Below are 9,838 nucleotides of genomic sequence, written 5' to 3'. Positions count from 1 at the left end.
AAAATCACATTTTCCCAGCTTTGTAGCTGTGTGCTTTCTGTGTGTCTCTCTATCCTTTCTCTTTCCACAGAACCAGTGTTTCTGAATTGCATTTTTTTCTTGCCAAGAGAACATTGTCAGCAAGACAAGGGCTGGTGATTTTCTTCTTCCTGGCTATAAACTGGCTAACATGTTTCAGGACTAACACTTTTCTAACCTGTGCGTTCACAACAATTTTGTAGCCACGTCTTACAGCCATATGCGCAGAGGGAGGATCTGTGCTTAAGAGGAACTGTGCTTTGGAAAGCAGCTATTATTATTCCTCCCTTCTTGCCCCAGGATTTGAGGGCTTGGTTCACTGCAGTCAGGGAGGGGACAAAGCAGTCTGCTCTTCAAGGGCCGGACAACAGGACCAAGAGTGACACCCCCAGCTGGGGCTGCAGCCTCCCAGTACCTGGGCAAGAGCTTAGGAGAACCACAGACAGGGTCTGCCACAATCCAGATTCCCAAGCAAGCACACAGTGATGGGGCAGCTGCAAATCAGTACAGTCGAGGCATAGGGTGGCTGCAGAGCATCACGGCAATTCCCTGCCCTGTGATTTTCAGTGCCCTGACCACACCACCAGCCATCCCCACCAGCACCAACACAAGGAGGCTCCGGGAGCTGCCTGGCCCCCGCCAGATGGTTCTTCTGTAGCAGAAATGTTTAATTCTTGAATTATTGGCTGCACTTTGCCTTAAAAATAAAATGTACAAAATCAGTGTGTGTTGCAATATTGAAATCCGACAGCAATATTCTGCACAGGGCAGTGTGGTTATTAACACAGCTGTTGACAGCAGTTATGCTACCTTTCTTTGTAAACAGCACCACAGCTGCTGATACGAGGTGAGATAAATAAACATGAGCAAGATCACTCTTTAATATCTGGGCAGTTTTGTATGGCAAAGATGTCTTGAGTCTGCATACCAGTGCCTGGGGATTAGATAGACCAGGGTAATTGACATTAATGGCAATCTTGTGGCTCTGTCGGAAGCGTGCTGCTGGGGAACATGTAGCAGATGCAAAAAGGTCATGGAGTGGCATCTTTCTACATGATGGCTCCTATGTTATGGGAATGCCATTTCCCTGAAAACTGCCCATCCCAAGAAGTGTGTTGGCATATTAATTCATGCTTTCATTTGCATATTGATTTAGAAGGAGAACTTTCTGAGAAATGGCATCCTGAAAGACTTCATGGGAAGAACTAGGGAACTGCAGACAAAGGATTATATGTCATTTTATTTAGTGGAAAAATAATATATTCATCAAAGCAATTTCACAAAAGTTACTAGGATGCGGCTTAGCCTTAATTTGTATGTGCAAAATCACAGGACTTGTTCCTACACTGTCAGTCCAGCTACGTTATGGCCATCATTGCCATCGCTGGCTATTGGCAGCCGTCACTATTTGATTACAAACCCACACATCCATGCATGCCTCCCAACAGGCTCCGTTTTCATTGTATTAGCATACTTTAAGCAACATCGTGCCAGATCTGTCATGGATACCAGACCTTGAAAGAAAATTCACATAGCTGCAGTTTAGAAACCATAAAATGTCTGCTGTTAGCTCCCTGCTTAAACCAGTGACAATCACATACTACATCATCATGTCAGGCTGTGTTAGGTTTCATTGTACGAGCAAAACAGAAAAGCAGAGATCTGGCTCTCGTTGTTGAGTAAAGATCCAACAGATAGTAGGGAGGATTTCTCCCATTCTGCTGGCTGAATTTCAGGATGAGCAGTTAATTGCCTTCTGCCTCAAATTGTCCTTCAAATTCAATAGATACAGGATATTTTTTTCCCATATTGCCCCAAGATAGTTTGCAGTGAATGATGTACTTTGTAAAAAGACTGTTGTTTCAGCCCAGAAGGGGCTGCAAAGAGCTGTTGGATAAAAGGATAAATCTTTAGACAGTTCCTTAGAAAACTGTGCTGAAAAGGACAATAAAAAGGTACATTACAATAAATTTGTTATCAAGATGATCTGAGTTCCGAGAAAAAATATATTTTGAATATGTGATCATTCAGTTAAAATGGGCAAAATCACACTTGGTACACTTAGGAATAACTGCAATTGTTTTTTATTTATTTATTAGAAATTAACAGCCCTGAAAGGGCTGCAGCTTGCCCGGATTTTAATGACCTTTTTTGTCATTAGATCCAAGCTGAGCCCTCCACAATATTTTAATCCACCTTGGAATCATTGGTAAAGAGAAATCAGAAGTGATAGGGATGAAGCCAGATGTCATCCTTTGTCCTAGCTGAACCAAGCAGTGAAGCAAGCGTGCTGCTTCAGTTGCAACATGGGTTTGCTGACGTGATTAACGCAAAGCCTGGCCATTAATGTAATGGAGGATGACCGCGTGTGACTAAGGTCAGGGATGCATGCACACCAAGCAGGTCTGCCGCATGGGTCCTGGAGTTTGTCAGCAATTGTTTAAGCCCTGGAGAGGAAGTGATGCTCTCTGGCAGCTCCATCTTACCAGCGGTGATTTCCAGGGATGCACGCCATGGCAATGTACCCCCATTAGCATGCAGAGCACCACGGTAGAGCTGCCTTGTGGTAAAGGAAAATAAGGGCATTGGAAGTCGTGGGGAAAGCATCAGGGAGAGAAGCTGCATGTGTGCACAGCGGAGGAGGAGCTGCCCGAGGAAGAAGTGAACTTGAGGGATATAAAAACAAAAGAGGTCTTAGCAAATTCTGCAGCCCCTTCTACATCTGACAGACAAACCTGAATGCATTTGGGTAACGTAAGCAAAAGGAGCTGAACTGGAGAAACGCTGTTATTCAAGAAGGGATTGAAATAAACTGGCACTAGAAAGCTTTCAGGTTACTTCTAGAATAGCCCAATTTTGGTATGTGACATATAGATAACCGAGATATTATCTAAGGTGATAAACTTGTTTTAATCTTAACTTCTCCGAAGCAGCAAATTTATCTTTCTTTTATTTTCCCATTTGGGCTCTTTCTCTTTATTTTCAGATAGGCGTTTAAACTCATTGAGGTTGTAGTTTTGCTTGATATAGCTTTGAACTGGCACTCTGGACATATAGCTACCCTGACACATGAGCAGGTCAGAAAATGTCCTGTGAAATCATCACTTGGGAAATATCACCTTCCAACTGAAAATCTCACCAAACCAGCCCTACTCTAAATTTTCAGGAACATTCAAAAAATGCTCATATTTCAGGTATTTTGCATTTTGTTGCATGTAATCCACCTGCTTTCCATGACATTCTTAAAAAACAATCCCAAGGCTTTTGAATGAATTAATGCTCTTTTTTCTTTTTGTGGAAGAGCTTCATTTTATAAGACAAAAGGCTTTATAATCCCCTCTTCTATTTCAGAGGAATATTCACACCAAATAAGAATTTGTGCTTTTAGAACCAAATCATTTTATCTGTGGGAGGAGAATTTCTTCATCCAGAATCAAGCCTGAAATCTCATAAAAATTTCCAATAACCGGGGCAGCATGCATAAAAAACAATGCTTCGTATGTGTGCTTTGTGTATATAAGAGAAATATTGACTGCTGAGAGCACCCTTTGCCTGTCCAGATGTGTTTAATGCATCCTTAACAGAGGGCACCTTGGCAGAAGGAAGGGACAGATGTGGAAGGAGCAGAAAATGCCTCAGCTCCTACAGCACTAGGGAGTTGGGGATAGATAGAGAGCATCTATCACCTGCGATAGCCTGGATTTGGATGCTGTATTGACCTCCAGACCCAGGGCATAAGCTGCATCACCTAATTTAAAGCCACCTCTATCAAGCACTGACAGTAGCATATCTTTTGCTGATGGCTTTTACTATCTGAAAAAATAGCAGGAGTTACATAATGTAGCATATTCTCTTTGAATCACTTAAAAAGAGAGGAGAAGAAAAAAAAAAAAAAAAAGAGAGAGAGAAGAAAAGAAAACCTTTGCTTTAAAAGGGCTTTGATACTGGGGAAAATTTTGAAAGGAGTTAGGCTAAAAGCATTTGCTTCACATTAACAAGAGTTCTCTGCGGTCCAGCATTAGCACAACTGTGATTCTGCTCTGACCTCACACCTCTGGAGATGACAAAGAGCAAGATGCTCCCCTCAAGGTGAGGCTGGATGTCCCCACGCTGCAGATGGGTAGCACTGACCCCCAGGAGCAAATGGAACTGGAGCAGAGGGTTTTGTTTCACCTGAAGCCCTTGCAGACCTCTCTCCACCCTGGCATAGCGTGGGAGGTCTAACACAGCCAGGGAGAGGGGCACACTCCCCACTGTGCTGGATGTTGAAGGGCTTTGCCCACTTCACAGCCACTAACTAGCAGGGAACACATCTTAACCTTTCTAGAAAACCATGGGTCTGACTCTGTTAGCCTGAAGACCTCCTTTTGACCTGGTCCTGGTGCATGCTGAGCAGTGCCCAGCCTGCTGGGAGCCTTGTTGCAGCTGCTTGGGAATGCTCAGCAGGGAGGCAGAGGAAGGGCCAGCGCGTCCCACGCACAGACCTCCTCATATCCTGCTCAGAGCACACACGTGGACATGCTGCTGTGTGTGCTCACATGGGCATCTAACCTTTCATTTTCCCAAAGTAGCCTCCCCTTTTGTAGTCCTTCATAAACAACACGTATAATAGTTGCTGCACTTGAATAACAAACCCACCCCCAGCCTCTTTTGTGCAGCACCGGGCAGGGTGAGAGGCTCTGGTTTCCTGCATCTCTGGCAGGATGCTGGCAGTGGGGCTCTGGGCTCAGTGTGTATAGCTGATCTCTTGCTGGAAACCTCCACTGCAGAGGTAAGTCAGCTCTACAGTTGGTGCCTAAAGGTCTGGAGTGAAGCAAGCATGGATCAAGCAAGAGGACAACACAAGAATGGTGTTTATTTTTGCAGGATGGAGCAAATTGCACGGTAGCAGGGCAAACAGAGCTATGTATGGATGAGGATTTTATCCCAGTCCTCCTAATGAGATCTCCATGTGTGTTGAAGCAGCCAGATCTCTTCCCTCAGCCACCTCCCCACCGCTCCCCTTGGCAGGCAGCCCCGGGCTGGGATCTGATGCTCTGCAGACCAGTGGAGCTTGCATGCTGCCTGCTCTGCGCCCACTGCACATCTCCCAGTCCATCCCTGGAACGAACATCATCAAATGTCAGTTTGCCTGACTCATTCCTGCCTGGAGAGGATGATGGAGTATTGAGCTTGCTTTCTACCTCTTGGGTGTGTGTTTGAGTTCCTGTGAGTCACACATTCCAGTCTTGGTCTCCTTGGGGTTCAGGCTGCTTTCTAATTTCTCTCTGTGATACAGTAAAGATGCACTGTCCATGACCTATTTTTGAAAATGAAGCTAATTTTTTGTCTCAATCCACTTCCTTCCAAATGCCTTCACTATACATTGCTGTTCTCCATGTCGTAAGCACACAACATGAGCCCCATCATATGCCTACATGTGTGAAAGGATACTTCTTGTGCATTATTCAACCTTTCTTCCCTTTTACTCTGCCTTCCGGGACAAAGTGGACTTCACTGCAAACACCAGATTGTTCAGGAGACAAATTGCTGCTTTTGTGGAGTACATTTTCCGGCAGACATCCTATTTAGCTTCTCAAGCTCTTGGTCCCATCTGAAGACAGTCATTCATCAGACAAGCCTGCCTCATGGGCTGTCAGCATGCTGAAGGAAAGCCTTGAAAAGAGAGCACGGTGGAAACAAATCAAGTTCTGGCCCCACCTGAGCAGCCAGTGTTAAATACACCTCAGATCAGAGGTGCTGGACCATCCCATGGAGAAATTTTCCCCACTGTGGTTATCCCAGCACCTAGCCAATGCCATACTCAGCCCCTACAATGGATCACAATGTGCTCAAAGGGCAGAAGCATGTTACAGATGACAGGATGCTAAATATGAAATTTGTTTTGTTTTGGTTTTTTTTGCTTGTTCTTAACCACAAGCTGCTTGCCTTTTTTTTTAGATGTTTACCATAGTCTGCATATGCTATGAGAAGATTTATATCTCAAATCTGCAAACAGCCATTTTTGAGGAAGTAAACAAACAACAAGCATCTGACTGGAAGAGAACTTGTTTTTCTTCATTTCTGAAAAGCCACTGAAGGGTTATGGACATCGCTATTTGAATAACAGATAATAAACACAGTGAAAACACAGTGAAAAATAATTCAAACTAAAATAAAAGATGCATACAGCATCTCGTTGGAAAAGTTTTTAAAAAATGGGCTTGCAAAACCATAAATAAAGTGAAAACATGGGTTGAAATTGTGATTGCAGCCTTGCCCATGGAATTCCTTTGTGAGAAGGGCTGAGAACAAGCACAGCCCTTCCTGTTACCTTCACCTGCAGAGCAAGTGCAGAGAGAGTGCTGCGTGCTGGAGGCAAGGCAATGAGCACTGATGGGTGCTAGACAGGCAGCCATGCACCCTGCAGGATGAAACCCCACCACTGGCATTTACTGCTCTGTCTCTGACAGTCTGGTATTGCCTCTGAGCATCTCCTGGGCCAGGGCAGAAGCAAAATATCTGGGGAGAAAGGGAACTGAAGTGGCTCATGCACACACATAGCAGAGCCGGTCCCCAGTGCCCAAGCTGACACCTTCTCTTCATTTGCACCCACACGCTGTGTAGTGCTGTTGGAAGGCTAAGAGAGAAAAAACGCAGATGATGGGTAACACAACATAGAAGGGAAGATAACACTGCCTGTGGGGGTGGTTTGGCAATGAAGGGAGCTCTCCACAGCCTTCCCTTGTTTAGGAAAATAGGTGAAAAGTGACAAGAAACGAAGTAGTGAGCCAATATTAATGGGCTCCAGCAAAAAAATTCAATTTTGCCAGATCTCAGTGTTCATGTCGGTATTTAAATGTTATTAATTTCTAATCGTTTCAGCATCAGGCACCAGTTGTAAGTGCAGTGCTATAAAAGCCAATGGAGCCAGGACAATTCATATGTAATTCACCATGACTGCACAAAACACTGGTAAAAAACAGACAAGCAGCATGCACTAATAAATTTTGCTTTTGGAATAAGTACTTCAAGGGGATACTTGCTTTCCATGTTCATTTGTTCCTTCACCAGAGCCTGACATTGAACTGAAATTATTCCGTCTCATTCAGAGAGCAATCTAACTGAACACAGTAAAATGCACTTCAGCTTTATTACTGAGAGAAGACAGTGTTTAACTGGCTACAGCATGAGGAGGGGTGAAGCAATGACATTATGGGTGTCTGCTTCACAGGTGGGGCAGTGCTGCGGAACCATTACAGGGGATTTCTGAGATGCTAAGAACATTAAATGGCTGAACAGCTTATCCAAAGGTGATTGCTTTTCCCATCCCAGGTCCCTCGTGGTACAGAAACATTATCTTATTACTCTCGAAATCACTCATGTAGCTTTTTTTTTTAATTGTGATTTGATTTGGCTGTGAGGTACCATGCTGACCATCCGGAGCCTGCTGGTTCTGCCCAATGCACGCAGTCCCACCGACAGCCTCGTGTGCCAACACAGGCAGAGCAGCCCCTGAGACTGAAGACATCTCTGGCTATGCAAGGAGAAAAAATATCTAAATTAAAAACATCTAAAGAATAAACCATGTATGGGGTGGTCCAGCCATAATGTGAGGTCACCCTGTGACGTGTGGCAGTGCAGGAGATCCTACAGGCTTTCTTCTCTGCAGAAAGCTTCAAATTCTGGAGAAATTGGCCATGAAGAAAGTGAGGATATCAGTAAAATAAAATAAATACTTTTAGGAGTTGAAGACAGAACGGCTCAGGTTTCTGTTCTGAAATGCTCCAGAAAATGAAAACTGTACCTTGATCCATTTTTTGATTTGTTCTGACAAATTCAGACTAAAATTAATTTAAACAATTCTCCCTCACCACACACTCATTTCAATATTTCAAAAAGGCCACATATAGCTGGACCACAGAGATGGAATGCAGCTCATTTTCATTTCAGGCCATCTTGTACAGCAAAACTCCCACTCAGAGAAACTAGAAACACAAAGATTTTTTTTTTCTAATATCACAGATAATTTTAAATGTACAACATTTTGCAAGAAAACCCAGTTCTGCAGAGTTGCTGCAGGCAATTCCTGCTTCAAAGCAGGCAGATATGATGCCTGAAGCTAGACTCCAGAAACCCTCTACACAGTGGGTTGGGAACACAATTTGATGTGTTCTGTGTGTTCTTGGTGTGAGACAAAACTGGTGTGAATTCCCCCAACCTTCTGTGCAAGGAGGCGTTCCTGAGTTAGGTTTGTGTATCGCAGCCCCAGGCACCAACTCACCAGTGTTGATATTTGCTGCTGGCTCCATGTCACGGGTGGACTACCAACTCCTCTTGTTTTCAGATTTGCAAAACCCCCTCCTGCCTCTCCCCCATCTCTTGCCTCACAGTGAATAGAAGCTCGAGCTGGCTGTTTCCCTTTTAGTTTTGTTGAATGAGTCCTATCAAGCTGTGACAGTTTTAATAGGAAAGGCTTCTGCTGACTTTGTTTCCTGGATGGCATTGCTGGAATTAACCCAAACTCATGCATGGAAACCAGCGATTAGCAGCATCTTCCCCTTCTGACACTGGGGTTTCCACTTATTACAAAATAATAATAATAATAATAATAATAATAATAATAATAATAATAATAATAATCCAATTTAATCTTCTCCTTGTTATTGTTCCATAATAAATGCTTGACATTGGACACCTTCGTGGCCAGTGGATCTGGGAATGGAAGATGCTGGGCTCTCGGCTCCCATCCCCAGCTTTGTTCCCCACTTGCATGTAACTTTTCTGTTAAATAATGTGTGTTAATGATGTATTCTTGATGCCTGCTCACATGCTACTCTGCCTTGTGTCCCACTGTCCCTCTGCACAGAAGGGTCAGCCAACTCTGCCCCAAAGCTCAGCAGCTTTGGAGCTTCTCCCCAAAACAGCCATACATTTTCAAGTGGGAAACACAACTTTCTGGTTCTCATGTTCTCTCACACTGAACTGTTCTGACTGACACTTTAAAAGTTTGTAGATTTGCCTGAGGCATGTATCCAGCATAGAAAAAAGCTCTATCAAAACGGTTGAGGTTCAGCAAAGAGATAAGCAACTGAAAAAAAGGGTTTTCTAAGGGAAACATCAGACAGTCTTAAGGTAGTCTGGAATCACATTGTGTTAATCAGCTGGAGCGCCATGCGTGCAGAAGTTTGTGGTCTCATGTACGCCAGGATAAATCTAATGCATATCCCAGGGAATAAATTATCTCACTGCAGATTTATTCAGCTGTAATAGATCAACATTTGTCCCTGAGTGACTCCAAATTTTCTTTCCTATGTGCACAGCCTCTTCCCTGCTAATGTGCCCCCATGGGAGGGAACACCGCTTCTGCTAAGCAGGAAATGGGGGGAGCTACCAAATGGCTTTTGCTTGATAGGAGAATTTCAAGCACTTGAAGTGTACAGATGCTCTAAGATAGTGCCTCCTGTCTTGAATGTAGATATGTAACCATGCTCCCATATGGAAAGAAGTGATAAATTTGAATTGAGAATCTGAAACTGAAACTCAAGAGGACTCGTACCTCTGTATTTCTCACCCTAAAATACCTTGCCATATTAAAACACCTCTCTGTCTCCAGAAAGAGATTCTTTGTCCAATTGCTTGCAAGCATCCTCCATGCTTTAAGATGCATCAGGAGTGAAGTAGCTGCTCACCTTATCCTGCCCAACTCAGAACTCAGATTCACGAAGCCCACACAGTTAATAACTCTCTTTTATAATCAGCAGGTAGTCCATGGGATGACCAAGATAACAGAAAAAAAAAATGATCTTATTTTCTACCAAACATTCCTCAGCTCTAGCTG

At 43.8% G+C, this 9,838-nt stretch overlaps 1 long non-coding RNA gene across 1 annotated transcript; it reads right to left on the bottom strand.

Moving 5' to 3' along the window:
- Positions 1-2,086: 2,086 nt before the first annotated feature.
- On the bottom strand, positions 2,087-8,417 carry LOC311444808. The gene is made up of 3 exons (XR_014698081.1): positions 8,282-8,417; positions 5,452-5,673; positions 2,087-2,574 (listed from the first exon to the last, which is right to left on the bottom strand). It is a non-coding gene; the product is annotated as an uncharacterized lncRNA (long non-coding RNA).
- Between the last annotated feature and the right edge of the window lie 1,421 nt (positions 8,418-9,838).

The sequence above is a fragment of the Aythya ferina genome (genome assembly GCF_964211825.1).
Source record: "Aythya ferina genome assembly, chromosome: 14".
Lineage (NCBI taxonomy): Eukaryota > Metazoa > Chordata > Aves > Anseriformes > Anatidae > Aythya > Aythya ferina.
The sequence above is the reverse complement of the archived record's forward strand: the minus strand, read 5'-3'. Positions and strand labels throughout refer to the sequence as shown.